At 44.1% G+C, this 20,220-nt stretch overlaps 1 long non-coding RNA gene across 1 annotated transcript; it reads left to right on the top strand.

Moving 5' to 3' along the window:
* The first annotated feature begins 2,996 nt into the window (after nucleotides 1-2,996).
* LOC121659824 lies at nucleotides 2,997-13,645 on the top strand. Its single transcript, XR_006014466.1, has 3 exons — nucleotides 2,997-3,009; nucleotides 5,060-5,062; nucleotides 13,512-13,645. It is a non-coding gene; the product is annotated as an uncharacterized LOC121659824 (long non-coding RNA).
* The last annotated feature ends 6,575 nt before the right edge of the window (nucleotides 13,646-20,220 follow it).

A 20,220-nucleotide genomic window follows, 5' to 3' on the forward strand; every position in this document is an offset into this window, starting at 1 on the left:
GTAATGAGATTATTGAACTCTAGGGCAGTTAGCCCAACAGAATACCATCCACAAACAGATACAAGCAAGATAATGAATAGGGGATAAACCAAAAAAAAACACCCCGCTAAAACCCCCCCCCCCCAACTCTCCCACCCAAAACTGTGTTAATAACTTTGTATGAGATATGAAGTATTAACTAATTATTTCATCTTTATTAACTCAATTGTCAAATTAGGCTTATACTCCAATAACTGTATCAGGCTAAGTAACTCCTCTGCTTTTAAGCACTATTCCCCCATGCCATGCTGGGAGAGGATGCATCTCTTCCCATTCATGTCCTTTGCAAAACAGCCCCTTAAGCACAGTGCAGATCAACTAGTTTTTATGCATATTTTCTCTAAGTAAAACTAAAGGAGTAAACAAAATATTTGTTCTGACAAGATGCCTACTTTGATCATAAATGTTAAGATCAGGAGGTACAAGTATGATTTTATTCTTACTTCCCAAACAATATAACCTGTAGAATCTTCTTTACTAACTTCTTCATTAAGTCAGTAATTTCCCTTTCAACTGCAGTTTGTATTTTAGGAAAATACCTTATCTTGATTTTACAGGCCATTTAGTATCTGTAGAGGAGTTTGTGATATCATTTTTAGGTCTGATAATACATCAGGGAAGGGCTGTTTTTCTGTGCTAGCAATTTGTATTATTTCAGTGTACATGTCTTACAGTCACACAGTGGTTTCTCCTGGCCTGAAGAGTTACCTGGGTTCTTTGAGGAGGGGAATAAGTCCATTGATAAATTCATACATCTTTAGTGCATGAATGTAGCACACCCAAATCAGTACTTTTCTTAGTGGCCATGCCCAGCCTTTCATTTCTAGCTAAGCTGATGTTTCAAAGAGCCTCCACTTCCTTCATGATTGAAATTGGAGTTGCTTACTCTGTCTGCTGGCCTGCTGATTCTTTCACAAAGGCTCATGTAGCTCAACCAGTTGTCTCCAAGCTTCTCTTTCCATTGCAAATTTATGTCCCACGTGGTGTACTTGGGCAGTGATACTTGCTGTGTCCAACCATCTTCCTCCATAAAGGAACTTCATTGCTCTTTGATTTAGCCTCAATGAAGGGTAGCTGTCAGGCTCACTGCCCTGTCTTCATCAGCTGGGGGCTGATCAATGATACATGAGATGTCTTGTGCTTTCCACAGTCTGACAGCCTTTGAGATCATGAAAACAGCAGTAGAAGGAGACGTCGGTTTTGGTATGGTTGTATGACTGGTTGTAGAATATCGTCCATTTGTACATATCTTTTCAGCTGTATGGGAGGTCTGTTATGCAGTCTGCTATCACAACATGAGGAATGTGTAGAACAGAGCTGATTTGAGTACAATGCCTGTTAAGTGGTCTGCTTTTATATTTCCAGTCTTCTCCATCCATGAGTTATTGTGGTTTAGCAGCTGGAGTAAGACCTAAAAAGGAACATGTATTCTACAAGCATTTGGGGGACAGCTCTGAAACTCATAAGCTTTTGAATGTAAATGCACTTGTATCTTTCTTCTTATCCTATGTAGAGAGAACTCTAAGGCAACATTTTCAAGACTAGGCCTTTGGGTAAACTAGCGTAGGGAATGCTGGTATATAGCTAGCTCCTTAGGGGAGGCTGCTGAAGTGAGATTTTTGCCTCAGTTATGATTCAGATAATTTGCCCTCTTACCTGTCTGTGTGTCCATCCCCCCTCTCTTGTTACTTACCTGCTCTCCCTTGGCTTGTATTTTTATGCTTGTTCATAGCAGAGTTGGGGCAGTTTTTACACAGGCTTTCACTGCACTGGGATGGTTTCTTACACAGGTGAAAGAGCTGCTCCTACCGATCATCATCCTGGGCAGGAGTGGCAGCAACTTACCCCAGGACAGGACATGAAACACCTCAGTTAGCTGAAGTTGCTGTGCAGAACAGGTCACCATATCCACTTCTCTCTGTGCTTTGTTTTGGTAGGTCTAGGAGTTTTGAACAGAGAGGTATTGGCTACAAGAGAGGGGTTGTAGAAATAGAGAACCATGCAGAGCTACAGAGAAGTTTCACACCTGAGGTACATGGAGAATTATCCTTTGATCTCATCGATGAGAGGGAGTCTCCACTCAGACAGTTCCTCCACTGATGTGTTGAGGCAAGTGACTCAGCTCTGCAGTGGAGAAGAATGTCCCCAGAGCAGCTTTCCCAGAAGCACCTTCACCTGGAGGTTTCTTGTTCAGGAATTAATTTGCTTGTGAAAACTCATCAGTTCACTGATGATGGGGTGACAGAGTTGTGGGCAGATTGCTCTCATGGGCATGAGGAGGCACAGCTGTAAGCAAGTCTAATTAAGGCCTCTGATGAACTTTCCAGTCTAACTGCACCAGTAATTGTCAGGATCTATGAAGTAAATAAAGGTTAGTTTTTCTCTCAGTCCTGAGAGTTGCAGAAGTTTATAATTATCCTATCTTATCAATGAAATACATTGAGGCCTATTAAAGGAGGAAGCAGTTGCTATTCACTGGTGATTTGTTAACAAATAAAAGCTTTCAGAAATAGCACAAGATCAGTCTGGCAGCAGTCAACTGACCTGTAATTTTAAGATTGGGGAAACGATAAGAAAAAGGAAGCAGAGTGTAGCATAACTCATAGCCTGGTAATTCCCATGAGCTTATCTGGAGCTTGAGCTGCTATCACAAGTGAGACCCCAAGTATCTGAGTCTCCTGAACTGTACAGGTTTGTACTGCAAGTCACCCTTCTGGGAAAAAAAAAAGACATGAATGTTTCTGACAGAATAGTTTTGTGAGCGGCTTTTTCCCTTCCAAGACATCAGCCTTATAAATAGCATTGATACCAAGGTCTACGTACTCTCTATAGACATTATATCCTAGCCTTTTTTTTTATTTAAAAGTAATTTGCGGGGTATGCCCAGCCCCCGCCCTGGAGGGACGTCTGCTGAGATAAGGAGAGTGGTTAACCTCCCAGCAGGACTCCCTGGAAAGGCAGCCACTTTCAGTTACGGCGAGAAGAAGACAAACCCAGAATCCTCTGGGAGACCCTGTGCAGATCCTTTGTAGCCCATTGGCCTTTACCCTCTGACACCCACCCCCTGTATCCCTATAAAGCGAGCCCCCTGCCCCTGCGAGGGCAGAGAGATGCCCGTCCCTGGCTCCCCTTTGCTGGACCAATAAAGCTCCCTCGTGCGGAACAGCTACATGGGCCTCTCATCTCTCTCTCTGGTCTGGCCTGGAGGCTGCCCTGCAGAGCTGAGCTGGAATCACGAGCTGACAATCACTAAAGAGCTGACAGCTTCTGCACGGGCCCTCCAGCCAGCAGCTGAGGGAAGACACCGGGCCCCGGGAAGACGATCTCTCTTGGGACCATCTCTCCGGACCGGTCACAGCTTCCTCGGTCAGAGCTACTGACCCCTCACCAGCTGCAATAGTAATTTGCTTGGAGAAGGTGATCATTGCAGGGAGAGGCTCAGTTATGAAGATACTGGGGCCAAATCTTCTGTAACTCCTGTAAAAAAGTTTTGCTTGGTTCTGGCAGCACAAACCAGTTTTAAACCTGGTTTGAAATGGCTAGTGTTTATGGAAGTCCACTGCATATGGCAATGGACAGAAATGACAAGGGGCCATCCCAACAGCTACCTGCTATCAGAACACCAGTTAGCAAGCATTATGTAGGAGAAGCAGTCCAGAGTCAACATCTGAAAGCTGACTTTTCATGTGGAACAGGAAATTGTTGAATGTCTGGAGCATCTGCTTTATTTGCTGTCAGCTTTTCAATCTCCTAAAATCTCCTAGAGATAAATACAGTGACACATGGAGTTTGTGAGTCCCTGTGCTGGCATCGTGAACACTCTTCTGCATAGGAGACGGTGGTGAAGCAGAATAATTAAGGCATCTCACTATGCAGCCAGATGTGCAAGTTTATGTCTTCATTTGCTAGCCCCTCACCAACGAAGGTGAAAGAGGTCTTTTGGGATCAGTTAAGTCCAAGGAAACCAGGTGGTATATTAACCTCTTTCTTCCAGGACAGGGTTAACTGCAGAAATGGAAGTGCCCTGGCCTTGTTCACCTGATAGATTACTCTGATCTATCAAACCTTTGAACTTTTCAGCCTGGATTCATTCAAACTCTTAGGTTGGAATTAAAAAAAAGAATCTGTTGCCATGTACCCTTAGGATGCAGCTTTACTTCCCAGGATCATCTGTCTTACAGTAATACTTTCAACATGGGCTTCAGAGTGAGGCACAAACCCAAAGTGGTTCACTGGCTATGTGACTGCAAAGGCACATTCCTCTTTCCTGGCTCTGACATATATACCTTGGGGGATATATGATTGATGCATATGGTAAGATATCAGCATGCTTTGATTAAATGTATTCAAAAAAGGGTGTTCAATTGCTATTGCATAAGGAAAAAAGTCAGCTTGTTCTTTTGAAATACCCTGGCGCTGTTTGGATTCAAGAATTTTTATTAGGGAGACTTTAAAGTAGAATGAAAGTAAGAAATCCTATGAGGAAAATTTGTTTGTTTCTTATATTTTCTCCACCCCTCCCTCACCCTTAACTGTTCAATATGGTTAGAAGGAAAGTCCTTTTCAAACCCTTTCCATCTAAAATATCATCAGATGGAGCAAAAGGAAAGCTGAACTTGCTTCAGAAGCCTTCCCACACTGAAATGTTAGATGCTCCATCTCCAGAGCTTGGGATACAAGGAAACTACAAGTAGCAAGATGTCCATGCTGTTTGTGGAGAGGGGGATTGCAGAGTGTCTCATGCCTTGGACGCTTCAGGGAACAATTGGGCAGAGCAGAAGTCGTCCTTTAGTGTGGTGATGTGGCGACTCTGGTGGCAATACCAGCCTACAGACTTCTGTCTTGTTCTCTGTCCCTCCTTGTTTCTTTCCATGCCATGGGGCATAATATTTGTGGCTGGATTAAAGCAATTCCCTACAAACAACACTGAAGACCAAAACACTCGCGGGGCACGGTGGTGGTGTCCTTTGAAGCCCAGCACTGATTGGATTTACGGCACAACTCCACGAGCAGTTGCAAGCAGGTGATGGCCTCTCCCATCGCTGGGTCAATAAGTGGTGCACTTGTGCACTGTGCTGAATAAGGTCCTTGCTTTAAGCTTGTAGGTATGTTCTAGAAGGCTCTGCTCCAGCTTCAACTCCATAAAACCATGATCCTGGGAAATACAACATCATAAAATAGAGCGTCCCTGTGCTTCAGAGCAGCTGAGGAGGCATAGGGAAGGTTCAGATGTAGGAAAAATCTATTGTCTGAGCTCCACCATAACTGCTCAGTACTGTCACAACACTGCATTCATTAACAGGACTTTGAGGAGAGTTTAAATTTAATAAAGGTGGAAATACAATCTACTAAACAGCTATAACTTTTTCTTGTCATACTGGACAGGAGAGGAGACAGAAACCATTTCAGATACTGCAAGATTAGGTGAGATAGAACTACCTCTAGTTTTGTAACACAAGTCTGGATTTCTAACAGCTTGCTAAGAAAACAAAAAAGTTAGGCTCTTTCTCTTACTCTAGTCAACTATGAGTACAAGCAATTACCTAAAAGCTTATTTTTCTATGACATTTATCATTACAAAGAAAATGAGAGAAACTGCATGCCAACATTTATTATAATTTTATTAGTATCCAAGTAGATCTAATTTATGTGGAGGTTCTGTTTCCAAGATGAGGATGAAATGAATCTCGTCTGACAGACAATTAAGTTAAAAAGGCTTCACATGAGAACTGTTCTCCAACAGAATGTAAGCAAGACATATTGATTAATAAGGTCAGACATACAATAGGGAGCTAAATTATGGCAGGACTCATCAGCCAGCAACACATGCTAGGCCTTTTCAAGTGGTGCAAGTTAGCATGTAGTAAAGCAAAAGTTTTAAATTAACCCTAGTGTTTTACCCTCTGGGCAGTAGAACTAGAAGTTAGAGGAAATAAGTTTATAAACCGTAGAAGTAATATGACTCTCTGTGGCAAGTTGTAAAGACTTGAATTTCTCCTAAAGACTCACAGATTTTTAGTGTTAAATATCACTGTAATTATTAAATCTTGCATGAAAACCCCAAGGGGAAAAAAATGTAGCATAAATGTAACATCTGAGATTTAAAATTTATGTTCTGGGAACTGACTGAAACCGCACAAGCAGAAGATTTCATGTAGCAAAATGTTGAAAGGGCATCCCTGCTAAATGCCTTGCGGAAAGTGCTAAGCAAACTGGAATAGCTCCAAAATATGTAGGTGGGATTGCTCTTCACAATGCTGGGATTTACTCCATTATTGTCCAAGTGACTCAGCTGAAATTACCCACAATCTACTAGACATATTTTATTGTCAATACATTTTGCCCTGGCCTTTCCTCTCTGTGGCTACATGGTCTTAGTTCACCTAAATTTCTAAAATGGTGGTGCCAAGTAGTCCTGATAACAGCACTGCACTTTCCATATCCAAATACTATGTAGACTCATCTGCATGTTCAGAAGGACAGTGTGTCATTGCCTTGTATCAACATTTTCTTTGTTAATCTACTGCCAAGAGAAAGACACTGCCTTCCCTGCCTTTGGACTGAGCTCCTTCTCTTCTATGACATTGCCAGTTGCTAAATGACCTTGAAACTGATTCTCAAACACAGAAAAGCACTTATGTGAAGACGAGATGCTTGATTAAACAGTCAATCCATGAATCAGGTTTGCCCTTACTGTGGCAGAGCAAATAGGCCTTTTGTCATTCAAACATGGATTGGGCTAGATAGCTTTGTGCAGATAAAAACACAAGGTTTCCACTTCTGTATCTCACATCTGTATCTAGCAGGATGATATCCCCTGATGCTGTAGTCCACCACTCTTTTTGACAGAAAACAGGCTGTTCTTCCTGCCTTTTTTCCTGGAATACTGTTTGACTTAAATATTGGATCAGGATTTTTTCAGTCAATTCACAGCAGTTCATGTAATCTCAAATGGAGATTAAAATCCAACCCAATGCATGGATTGCAGTATTTTGTTTTTAGGGCAGCCAGTGCCAGCTGCTTCAGCAGAAGGTTTAAGAAGCTCCTTAGAGGACAAATACCAAATATTCTTGAATTCTACCTCTGAGCATTTGAGGAACTGGGCTCTGAAGCATAGTGGTTTGTACCTCTAGCAATTTTTCAATCCTGTCTAAAAAATGTCAAACATCCTCATTACCCTCTTAACCCTCCAGTGATATTTTGGATCCTCTCAACAATACCTATTGACAGGGATTTTGTAGGTTGGCTCAAGGTGTCACCTTCCTCTGCTCTTTCAAATTTGCCATTTGTAATTGGCTTGCTTTCCATTTCACTGTGTTTCCCTTATTCACCTGTTGAACCAAGATAATACATACTGGAGCTCCTAAGCACTTTCCATCTTCTAGTATTTCACTCAGTAAATGAGATGCCTATGCACTAAATGTTCCCCTCCATCTCTCCTGGCTCCCCAGGGAAGGAAACCTAGGCATGTTGGCCACAAGGAAATGCTTTGGCCAGGTACCATGCAGGTCAGGACATCCAGTTCCCCTAAGTCTAGGCACAGCTCTGGTGCCCTTTCTCTATATTCTGTTTAAAGGAAGTTCTCTGTATGATTTTTAACATAAAATTCCCTATATTTTTCTCTGTTTTAATCAGTGAATTAATTCTAGTATAAATACCTTACTATACTCTTTGAGATTATGCAAAACATACCATTGCTTTTTATTAAGTCTTAAGCACACTGGATATCCCATAATGCCAAAACAGTTGCTCTTGATGTTGGATGAGGGCCACAGATCCTAAAAATTGTGAAAGCGCCTAATTACTTAAAAAAATTTAGGCACAAAAATAGATTGTAAGGTACTTGACCATGTCTGTAAATGCAGGCCAGAGCTCTTCTTTCCAAACAAAGTGTGCTGAAAATTGGTTCTTAGGTTGTGAATTTGCAAGATGAAACAAGATAACCTCTGTGTCTCACAAGGGTTCCTGTTCCTGGCCAGGATAAGGAAGAGGCCTTTCCTGGAGCAAGCAGCCAGGAAGAGACAGGGCTCAACAGCTAACAGGGAAAGAAACCTATAAATTGAACTCTGCTAGTGCTAGCAAGCCAAATTGTAGGGACTGTGGAGATGATGGGGGACTGCAGGAAGAAAACTAGTGGCTGAATTTTGAGGTATGTAAAGAAATTAAAAAAAAGAAGATCTGTATTTTATAGGATACTGAATGGCACAAAAGAACTATTGGACCCCAGGCTAACACTTTTCAAACCACTTTACTGACAACATGTCATAACCAGACCAGAACACAACTACAAATAACAGTAGGAAATCTACCTACATCATGCCAAGAGAGTGAGTCAGTGTTAGTCATTTGGTGCTTTTTTAATAATTGGGGGTTTTGCCCAAGTACTACTGAAAATCACTCCTTTCCTCCTTCCTCTGTAGTACCAGAGGGTACTTGGTGTATATATACGTGTATATATTTTTTTCCTCAGATTCCATGCCATCACTTTGCCTGCCCAAAACATTTACCAAACTTCCTAGCATCCTTATTAAACTTGTTTATTAAAATAAATTCCCTTAGAAGTTTTCCAGCAAAGTGTCCAAGCCCTATGCAAAGCACAATTAGCACATGGGACAGAAAGCTGTGTGGAGAAAAGGGAGAACTTGTGCTGTTTTGGTGGCATTAATTCCCTTTGTCTTTATACCTGTGTAATCACTAGTATACAGAAAGGATGTTTAATACTGATCTGGCAGCTTCCTTTTTGTATTGAAATATTGCTGTGCACAGAACAGTGGAGACAGCCCTTCTTACATTCTTTGACTATTTTGTTTTTTATTTTCAGGCTTTTAAAGCACTTCTTTTGAGATTTATAATAACCAATTGAATAACTATCCATATATTTAATAATGCAACCCATCGTTACACTTAAGTATTTTAGTTTCTCAGCATTCGGTGCTTTGAAAGTATGTGCTACCATTCGAAACAAAATAGGAATAGCTCATTTAGAGGATTTTGCTAGAAGATCCATTGACCAACACTTGTAACTTACTTGAAATGATTTATCATGCCTCAATTAAAAACAGCCTTTCCTCATGGGCAACAGCTTTCTGTGGGGTTGATACTCCCTCTTCTGCAAGCAAAGTCACATATGCGGGGAGCTGCCTACGGGATGGAGCAGAGCCCAGGGGAACACAGGGCACCATGGGCCATTCTCAGATCTGTTGTGGCAGGTCTGCACTCCCAGGGACTAGTTTCTGGAGAACCTAAACAAGGTGTAAGTTAATAACATGCTTTATAGGTCAGCTGCAAGCCTCCTTTGTCCCAAATGTGGGGAGCACCAGGTGGGCTGTTTTATATGTAAAGAAGTATCTTATGAGGAAGGCAAGTTTGGTCACACTGATTAAATTGGAGTTTTTAAGACCAAGGTTGATCTGAGAAATCCACAAAGAACATACATCCATAGAGATGCCTTCTCTTCATTAAGGACAGTGAACTAAGAGGGTCACTGAATTCAGGGTCAAACCTCATCTCTATAGGTGTCACACTCCAGTAGGGAGGTAAATTTGGTTGAAAAAAATGTCCTGTGCCAAACTAAGTACCATCAGAGAGCTTTTTTTTTTGTGGCATGGAGCTAAACCATCTATAGCAGTACAGTGGTTCCTAGGCTGGTTTTGGCCTGAGGCAAAGATGGTCACCCAGATGAGGCTGAGCTCAGATTTGGGAATTAGCATGTGCCAGGCTCCCTTTCCAGTGGGCAACCTGGGTGAAGCCATGCTGCTTTAGAGGCTAAGACTTCAATAGTAAGGGTGTGGGCCATTCTCTGCCAGAGAATGGTTTCAGACAAGTTTAATTTACTTTAATAAGTTAATTTTAATTTATATACATGGAACTGTGGAGTGTGGGTGAAACCTTGGAGGGACAGGAATTGCAGCTGCCTTGGCTCTTCTCCTGCCCCAAGGGATTCAGATCTCCTTGGTGTTCATGGATGCTCTGCTGCTGCACAGCAGGAGAGTGTCTCCTGCTCCCATCTTCGAGTAATTTGGTAGCAAATGGAGGTGTGAGGAAGCAGGGTGGCCATTGCAGGAGTAGTATCAATACCCAAATGCACCTGTGTTACCCTATGCTGTTGGTTTCCTGCCAGAGGCCCCAGCTACAGACCAGCTTCTGGGAGGGAAAGGAAACCTTTCCAAAAGGAATAGGACCTCATGTAGACACTTGCTGTCCTGTGTCTGTGCTGCTGGGGACCAGTTGTGGACCACATGTTGATGACTGATGAAGGTCACTCATGAGGCATATTTTAGCTTTACTTTCTGTGATAATCCCATCACTACTGACCCACACAGGTTGGCAGGATGGGAAAGGTTGTAGTGCCTATGGCTGCATATGTGCACGTAAGCACATGAACTGCTTGCCAGGTACAAAAAACCCCATCTACCTCCCACTGCTGTGCCTTTGCAGTGGCTGTTTTGAGTCAGGATGAAGAAATCTGCAGAGGACCAGCATCCCTTGTGTAAACAAACATGCTTGCAGGCGGGTACTGGGGCCCTATCAGAAAAGAAGATGATTGGAATGATAAAGTACCAGTATAGTCTTGAAGGAGCTGGGTTTGCTAAGAATGTGCAGCTTCATTAAGGAGTTTTTGTGGGTTAAAGCATGTTTGAGCTGGTAAAAGTAAATGAGGGGTAGGCCCTGATGCCCAGGCAAACACCCAAAATGGCTGCACTCCCAAGGCAAAATCTTGGAGCTGACAGAGTTCCTACAGGGTGAAACTGCTGAACAGAGAGCGCTAAAATGCTTTAATTAAACCACAGAGGGGAGCAGAAGGCAGATATTTCTCAGGAAAGAGAACATATTGTGGTGTTTCCTCATGGGACTTGACTGCAGTGGATCAGAGAGAAGCCATTGCTTCAGACAGGAGCTCTGGCCCAAATGTCAGTCCTTGGCATCTTCCTGCAAAGAAGAATAAAGATGTAAAGGTGTTACAAAAAAACCTTCCCAGAGAAATGGGGTTGGGGGACTGGTACTGACCCCTCGCCATGGCAGCCCTCACTCCTGCCATGGCAGGGGCCTGGGTGGAGGGGTGTCCCCAGCACTTCCAGACCCTGCTCTCTTGGATATTTTTTGCGTGCTTAATTTCTTTGGAAGTGTTCAAATGATTTAAAGCACACATCAAGGTGACGCAAGAGCAAACAGGTTCTCCACAGAAATCACAATGAATTGTTGCTCAGCCATTCACTGTTGCAGGCAAAAGAGGCACCAGGAGATGCAAGAAGGAAATCTTCAAAGTTAATTATTTACTGGTTTATAGACTTTCAGCTTCTTCAGCCTGGCAGGTTTGATAAGGAGGCCTGGAGCTTCAGCAGAAGCAATTAGCATGACTTCTCTGAGATATTAGTGAGTAATTGTGCCATTGTTTATTTCCTGTAAAGCGACAGAGTACTAGAAAGGGTTTGTTTGCTGCTTGTAGATTATTTGTGTCAGGGTGGATGCATTCACCAGGAGAATGGCAAGTAGGAGTGAGAACACTACAAAGACTTTCCCCGTGACGGTACAAGGACATGCACTTCTCCCCATCTTGTTCACTGTCTAATACATTTTCTCTTGCTTTTATTCTGTGATGTTAATAATGGTGATGATCCCCAGAGCCAGGTTTGTATTGGTATTAGCCCTGAGAAGACTCCAGGAGGGGAACAAGAGTGCCCTGAGTTAATGGATGCTGGGTAGGCAAAGGGACAAAGCATGGGGCAGATTTGTGCATCAGTCCTAGAAGACTAGCAAGAAGATGGAGGTGTCCTTGATAATCAATATTGAAGAAGACAGTGGAAGAAATAGCAAAGGTTGTTTTTCCCTCCACTTGCAAGTAGGTTTCCTTTTCCAGTTTATATTGTTTCCTGCCAGACATAAAATTGAACCCCTTTATAAGCAGGAATAATCCAGTTCACCTCAAACCAATTCAGTTCTGAAAATGATACATGAGAACTACTAAAAATAAGTGATAACAGGGCATGAAATAAATAATCTACTGCTTTGTCCAGGGAGAAATACTTTCTGACTTGGTCTTCAGCAAGTAATTATCCTTGCTGGAAATGGCTAAGAGGTTAACAAATCTAGAGTGCATAGCTGACCTTGTCTTGGGGAACATGGTGGCCTGGGATACTTTTTAAGGGCCTTTTCAGGTATGATTTTAAGAATAATGTTACATAAGTTATATAGAAAGCCTCTCTTTTCAGCAGGGAGTGATTTATAATTTGCCTTTATTTTTTTCTGGAACTCCTGAGCACTTGGACACTTCAGGAGTTCTCAAGGCCAATATTCAATTGTTACAACTTTTGGAAGCATTGTGAAAGATAAAGACCAATGAACTGAGGATGAATGGGAAATATACTTTCTAAAATGCTTTAGTCCAAATAAATACTTACAATCTGTGAATACCAGTACAGCCAGAAAAGGAAGTAGAAAGGAAAATTTTGCACGCAAAACAGTGTTCAGCTTGATGTTGGGAAAAACTGATATTGGGAATCAGCAAAGCCATCTGAAACAAACAGGTTATCCCTTTGTGAGAATACCTAAAGTCCTTTGTAATGAAAAAAAGACACAGTAACTCTTAGGAGATCATGTAAGTTAATATGAACCACTAAAGACATTCCAAGGATGGGATACAAGTCAAAAAAAAAAGGGCTTCTCAAGGCACTTTTGAAGTGATGCAAATCTGCGTCAGTGAAACCAAGATTGCCACAGGCAGCACTGACCTTACAGTCAATTTCAAAATTTCAATACTTGTACTTAGGACTTTTAATTCCAAGGTTTCTTGAAGGTTGAGTGGACTGAATGGCAAAAAACAAGTCTTGTTTGCACTCCCTCCCTGTGTGCTGAACCTCAGCTGGGCTAATTCTTTGCAGCTGCCCAGGCAGAGAGCCAGACCCTTCAGGTAGTGGATTATGGACAGAACAAGAGAAGGAGTTTTGGCATCCTCACAAACAGTGCACCCTTGGGCAGGGGAAAGCCCAGAAAATACCAAAGTGCCCAGTATTGCTCTCCCACATGGGCATTTTAAGAGCCAAGATAAAGAGCATCCAGCAAAGCAGTATAATGTAGCAGTGGGACTCCAAAAGCCAGACCATGGAGAAGAGGAAGGGATGTAGGTCAACTCTGCTGTCTTCAATCAGGACACACGGTTTTACATATCTTACATAGGGACCTTTGATGCATGTGCACAGTAAAATTTGTGTGGATGTTAGAAACCTCTTCTGCACTAGAGTCCTGTCATTCTGTCATCCCTCCGTCCTCCCTCCCTCATACTGACTAAACCTCTAATCCACCGTGGTTTGAGTTCTCCTCTTGATATTTTTTTTTCTGTTTGAAAATAGTTGGTACCCTCCTGATTTAATTGCTTTACTATTGTATTTCTCTTCAAATAATTGCCCTCTGTTGTAGTCAATCTTTGGCATAGCACCTCCCCTTCTCCTAACAGAAGCTGTCCCATAGAATCAAAGAATGGTTTGGGTTGGAAGCGATCTTAAAGGCCATCTATTTCCAACCCCCTTGCTATTGGTAGGGACACCTTCCACTAGACCTGGTTGCTTAGAGACCCATCCAGCCTGGCCTTGAACACTTCCAGGGGTGGGGTATCCACAACTTCTCTGGGCAACCTGTGCCAGTGTTTCACCACCCTGATTGTAAAAAATTTCTTCATTATATCTAGTCTAAATCTACCCTCTTTTAGTTTAAAACCATCACCCCTTGTCCTATCGCTACAGGTTATAAGAACACATACGTGAAATGTAGAGAATTTAGAAACAACTAAACAAAAAATCATTATCTATCACATTTGCCACAGAGCTACTGCTCTGCTGCTGTTTACTGGGATTCAGCTGGGATAATCTCTCTCCCAGTCTTAGCTTCAATGGCAACAGGACAGTTACAGTAGGTTGGATGAGATGACTTTTAGCAGTCCCTTCCAACCCAAACTATTGTATGATTCTGATTCAGACGGGGATGCTGATCAGCACTGGCCGACACCCAAACCCAGCCCCAGGGCAGGCAAGCTCCCTGCGTGGATGGCTGGGGCTGTGTGGCAGGAAGGAGCTGTTGTTTCCTGCTCGCTTTGCTAGCTGTTCCGCTTAAAATGTGAGGCCATAAAGAGAGATTGGGAAAGCAAAGTCTGGTTGCAAAGTTTCAAGTGTTCTCCTTGCTTATGAAGGGTTAACCTTGCCCCTGTCAAGCAAGTGACCTGGAGATTTATGTTAGCACCATCAGGACTGCTTGTCACCAGCCAAGGTCTGAGTGTTATTTCTTAAACGAAATCAAAAGCCTGTCCTCCTGCAGGGAGGGTTGGCACTCCCGGCTGTCTCCCTCAGCAGGCCGGAATCTGCCCATCGGTTGGGCCAGGCTGTGCTGGATTTGGAGAGGTAAGTAAGGTATGCAGGCTCTGGCTGAGGGCTGCAGGGTGAAAAGAACCTCCCTGGGAACTAGCCTGCCAAAATCTGTCTCTGATAAAACAGCCCAACCCATCCTGTAAAGACTTCTCCTGAAAAATCTTGAAATAATCACAGAGGAAGTGACAGGAACTCAGCCCTCCCTTCCCGCCCTGGCCAGACACTCCCTGGCTTTTTCCCTCCCGGCAGCCTGACACGCCGTGTCCCTGGGGAAGGGCCAGGGCTCCAGCTGCAGCACGGCCAGACAGGCTGAGGCGGCAGGGAGGAGGGATTGCTGCGACGTGCTTCGTGCTGCACTCCTTGTAGGAGCATGGAAATGTAGGGTCAAGTTCAGGGATTGCAGCGGCAGGAGAGGGAGGAACAGAGCGATTCCTCTGGCCTTAGTGACATTTTGCTTATTTATACCAGCTGCAGATCTTATCTGAAATCTTGAGAGACTTTAGTGTGGCTTTCCTTATTTGCGTTAAAGAGGGCATTCAATTAACACAAGTGCCACATACTGAAATACCTGCTTTATGAGGGGGCAGGGTTGAACTTCTTAAAAATACATAGGACTTTGGATTATATTACTTCCTATGGAACAGTTTCCAGCTCTGCTGTCCCAGACCATGTATCTCTTCCCTTAAGCGTGGATGAGATATAAAGAAACCACTCCCATATTTTTATCAAGAAGGTGAGGCCATTGTGTTTGATTTTTTACCTTGTGGTTTGTAACGTGTCAGATCCTGGTGAGACAGTCTGAATTAGTTTGGTACCTTTGTAAATTGCTGAACATCACAAGAGGATAATAAGGAATGTGTTGTACATGCTCTACCTGCCGTCCATCCTGTCTGTCTTCCTTGGATGACCCCAAACCTTACTTTAAGTGCAACATCCCTCTGTTGCACAACTTTCCTTCAATGCTGGGTTTTTTTCTGGTGTGCACTAATGTATTCCTGTCCCAAAGCAGCTACAGAGGATCAATGTGTCAGCAGGCTGCAATGTTCATTGTCTCCGTTTTTGAGACAAAACTTCAAGAGGAAACACTCTGGAGTGTCTCCTCCAAAGGGAAAAGGGCCTCCTCTTTTCCTCCGTCAATGAGACAAATAGGTCACAAGAAGTGAAAGTGGGAAAAAGAAACCAAACTGTTTATTAACACAGAAACAAAACAGGGTAGAACAGGATAAAAAAACCCTCAAAACCTCAAAATTCCTGGGAGAGGGAACAGACACGTGGGCTAGGACCAGCCGGGGCCACCCTGTGGGCCTGCTGGGACCACCCACAGGCTCCCCGGATCGGCGAGGAGAGAAGGGAGGCAGTGAGGCAAGGAGAAGGAAAAGGAAAAAAGAACAAGAAAAAAACCTTTTTCCAGCTATCCAGAATACAAAAGAAACCCAAAAAGCAGCACAGCGCTCCCGGTGCACTCCCTCCCGAGCCCTGCCAAGACCCCCGAGCCCCCCGAGCCGTTGGGCTGAGCCGTTAAACTGCCCCGCACTTGGCCCCGTGGCCTCGACCCCGGGTCCATCTTAGAGGCACAGCGTCCTTGGGCATTGAGCGGATGGTTAAGGAATAAAGCGGCTTCATACCATCACCCCAGGACATTAATGCATGTGCATGCATGGTGGTCATCAGTCCACAGGTACAGTTCTGGGCTGAGGAAATTATGCTCTTAGGAGCTATGTTCCTAACTCCCCAAGATTCACCTGAAAAAAACTCCAACTTTTAATTTGTGGAATTGCACAGACTGGTAACACAATCAGGAAACATGAGAAAACGGAAAAAAAAACCACAGAGATACTGCAAGGTTTGGTAGTAAGAAGGTTCCCCCTTCCCCAAGCTTCCTTCTGAAGGTTGCCACCATCACCTCCACTTGGTTGGCTTCACAGACTATCACCTCACATCCTGGATGGATGCAGCAGCCAGCAGGACATTTCCTGTACCTTTGCACAGCTCCAAGGTTTGTAAAGCTGCTCCAGACTCCAGAGAAAGTGTGTGAAGCCTGTTCAGCCTGTATGGAGAAGCTGATGTTGCCTCAAGGCAGGGAAGGGACATAGAAACCACCAAGTGATCCAGCCAGCCATGGGAAAAGTCACAGAAAGAAAGAAGTGAGCAGGCTTCACTCTGGTCTTTCGGCATCTGCAGTCGCTCTGAGGCTGCAAACCACTTGTGGCAGCAACTGTCATCTCCTGCAGGGCAGAGCGGGTTGTGTAGGCCACATAAAATGCATATGAATCCCAGTCCAGTCCAGACTGTAAAACTGGTTTAAATGAAAACAGACTCGGGCACTTCTTGGACTGTGAGCAGACATCATCTCTGGAATGTCACAGCTCCCTCCAGGCCTCTGTCAGTGGGTTGTCCTTTTGCTGCCTTGATGGAGCGTTGGCCTTCCTCCCATCCCATGGCACAACTCCCCATTTTTGTTCGTTCGGTGGGCGGCTGGAGAAGTGAGTGGCAGCAGCGTGGTGACCTCAGGCAGGGCATTGACAACTGGAATGAATGGGAATGAAAGCCTCCAGCTGGCACCACTCCCTGTGGAGTGCCGTCCTGTCTGCCACGATTTTGGTTGGTGCCTGACAAAGACATGAGCCCTTCTCAGCTGTTTGCTGCAGCTGCAATGCCAGGGATGCCCTCAGATCTGCGTTCAGGTCAGGACAGGCACTGCAGGCACTCGCTAATCCCCTCCAGGAAAGTTCCTGCGGTTTATTCCAAAAACCCGGTTTGAACTGGTTAATCCAGCAGGTGGGCCGGTCTGACAGGCGCTGACACGTGCTGCTGTGGGTGAAGGTCGGCTGCTGCCCCAGGGCAGTGACAAAGCGGCTGGTTCTGCCGTCCCCAGCCAGGCCTCTGCCTGCAGCCCTGAAAGCCTTTTGTCCAAATCCTCTGCAGTTCTGGGCCATTTCCCATGCAGTTTTTAGTGCTTTTTTATGCCTCCTTAGTTTAAAACAAGACTTCCGTTGCTTCTCTGGTGAGACTAGTAAAGGCTAGAAGGATATTCATCTTACATTTTCTCTGTACATCTTATTATACACCCGGGTCACAAAGTAATTTATCGTAAAGAAGCAGATGGTGTGAAAATATGACTGTTCCCAAATTCCACAGCATCCTAGCAGATGACATTTTAGCCTTGACCTGTGTTTTGCTGTAGCCTGGTTTATCTGGCTCAGGAGAAATTTCAGGAAGTTGTGCAGAGCAAAAGGGTGCAGCTTGGTCTCTCATTGTTTTCACTGCTCCTGCTTGTGTATGGCACAGGAAAACAAGGGGAAAATATCCTTTTGCTGGGACTCAGTCCCTTGTTTCTTGTGAACCTTGAGTTCAATCAAGTTTTGATAAAATGGAAACTGAGGTCGTGCAGAACACATTGAGGGAAGCATGGTGGTCAGTGCAGTGCATGCACTTCACATTTGGCCAAAGGTTGTTTGCTTCCCCTGCCTCCTTCAAGTAATTTCACTAGCATCTATACATAAGTAACTTGCCATGGCAAACATCAACTCTGAATCCACAACTCTATCTTTGCTCAGGAATATTCATCTAAAATTGGTTTTTTTTCCTTATAAGCCTAATGAAACTTGGAAATACTTATTTTCCAGTCAAATAATGTTAATTATACTACATTCACTTAACATATATTATGTCAGCTGAAAGCCAGGCTGCTTTGTGAGTTGTTTGGAGGACTTTGGTAAATTAAATCCAGTAAGTGCCCTTCCTTCAGTTTAAGTTGCTTTTCCCAAGTCATGACTCCTCTCCTCCCTCCTAACTCTTTTGTGACTCTTCCCCTCCTTCCCAACTTCTCTGCTGGTATTAATGCTCTCAGAGGAGTCACTAGATGACCCTGTATACTCATCCTAATTGCCAGTTTCTAACAATCATGACTTTTTTTATCTAAGTGGCAAACTCCCTTCTGTGAGCCCCATGATAGGTTCAGCAAGCCCTGGCAGGGAGGTGCAGGGAAGAGCTAGGGGCAAGTCCTCCTTGAGCAACAGCAGGAAGATTTCCTAAAGCCCGTCTGTCAGGGGTGTCTGGGTTTTCCATGCAGTGCTACACAGTCTCTGTACAGATACCACTGCACTCAGAAATGCCTCGATCAAGGCCAAATATTGCTTTGCTGAAAATCTTGATTCAAAACTTGAAATGGAGGCAGTTTTCTATGTACTAAAATTGAATGACCCTCCTACTTACACATTTTTGTCATATTTCTCTGAGTAGCTTCAACTTCCAAGTACATGGAAGGCTTTGTTGTCAGATTAAAAACCTCTGTAGTCAAAGTCATCTCTCTTCCTTGTCTTGGGTAGCATTTACGGCTGACTCATCTGTATCTGACTCACCTGATGCCACAGCAATTTCTTTCAGGACAGCCCTGAGAATGGACAGTCAACTACAGGTGGGAAATTTGGGAATCTGCAGGCAGAATCATGGGTGGAGGTGGTGTTGTCCTAGGAGGAGCTGCCCTTCCCATAGATAAATGAGAGATCCTGCTGTGTCTGGGGAGCAATGGGCACATTCAGCACATCCTGCTGAGTGGTCAGACTTGTCCAGGACAGTCTGTGCATATTCAGTGGTCTTGGTGGTCACACAGAGATGGACTTTACAGCAAGTGTCCTTTATGACTGGCACATGTGAGGTGTTTTGGACCACCTGTGTGAGTACTGAGTGGGTTGTCCAGTATATGCACAGTGTCACCAATGGGATCAGGATGCACCAGACTTACTCTGCACACACAGTCATTGTGCAGGGTGCTTGAACAAGATATGTCAATCCACTACAGACTTCCCTTTCAGTCCCCAAGCTGGTGCTCCTCAATGCATTTTGGCACTGATAATCATGTGGCCATAGAGTGGGTTGAACCAGCTCAGTGGTGCAGCTGACTGTGCACACAGATGAGCACCAGTATTGACACTGGAGAGGCAATGGGAGTGTGCAGGGGAGGGCAGGGCTGCTCCTCTTAATAGCAGCTCACGCTTAGATTGACATGAACCAGCCATGGCACCACATTCTTAGTGATTCATCTCCGATTTTAACGTGTTGGATAGCCCAGGTAAAAATATGGCTGAGGCTCATGCTTTGATGAAGCTGATGAAGTCTTGAGACCAGCAGACAAATTTCTGCTTCTGTCTCGTAAAGGGGACAGAACTGGGATACTGGGACAACTGGTAGTTCTGATGGAGCTGGCCTGGGCACAGGGTGGACTAATCCCTGCCACAAGAAAAGAGCCAGGATCACCAAGCCACGTGGCTGGACATATGTGGAGACAGAAATTGCACCTGGTTTGAGTAATGCATCTGCTGATCTCCTCCAAGTTAAACTTTCTGACCAGTCCCAAGAAAAGGATCCTACTGATCTCTCACAGCTGTAGCATACAAGTACAGTTTTTTCTAGCAACATGTCTGGTCCTTAAGTCAGGCAGTGAAATCCTGGGTCATGGTGCTTCAGCCCTTCTGATTCTCTGTCTCTTCCTTCTGTGATGACCCCAAAACCTTTACAAAATGGCACATACCAATGTCTGACTGGACCTTCACTTGACACTGGAGGGATTGGGGGGCTTGGAGGTATCCCTGGGCTTCTCATCTAACAACATGGTGTGCAAAATATTAATCTTGGTCTGGGATGTACAGGGGCTCTGGAATGCTCTGTCTTCATAAATATTTCTCCTCCCTTGTTCCTTTGGAAAGTCTTTTCCCTTTACTTCCTGTTCTATTCAATAAATCCCTTTGCTTAAAAAGGTCTCTTGTTGATACTAACCATCTAACACGCAGTAAAAAGGAGGGAACAGGAGTGAGAACTGGGAAAACTG

This window comes from Corvus kubaryi, unplaced genomic scaffold (assembly GCF_017639235.1).
Source record: "Corvus kubaryi isolate FWS band 111438036 unplaced genomic scaffold, C.kubaryi_AGA036_p1.0 137, whole genome shotgun sequence".
NCBI classification, from domain to species: domain Eukaryota; kingdom Metazoa; phylum Chordata; class Aves; order Passeriformes; family Corvidae; genus Corvus; species Corvus kubaryi.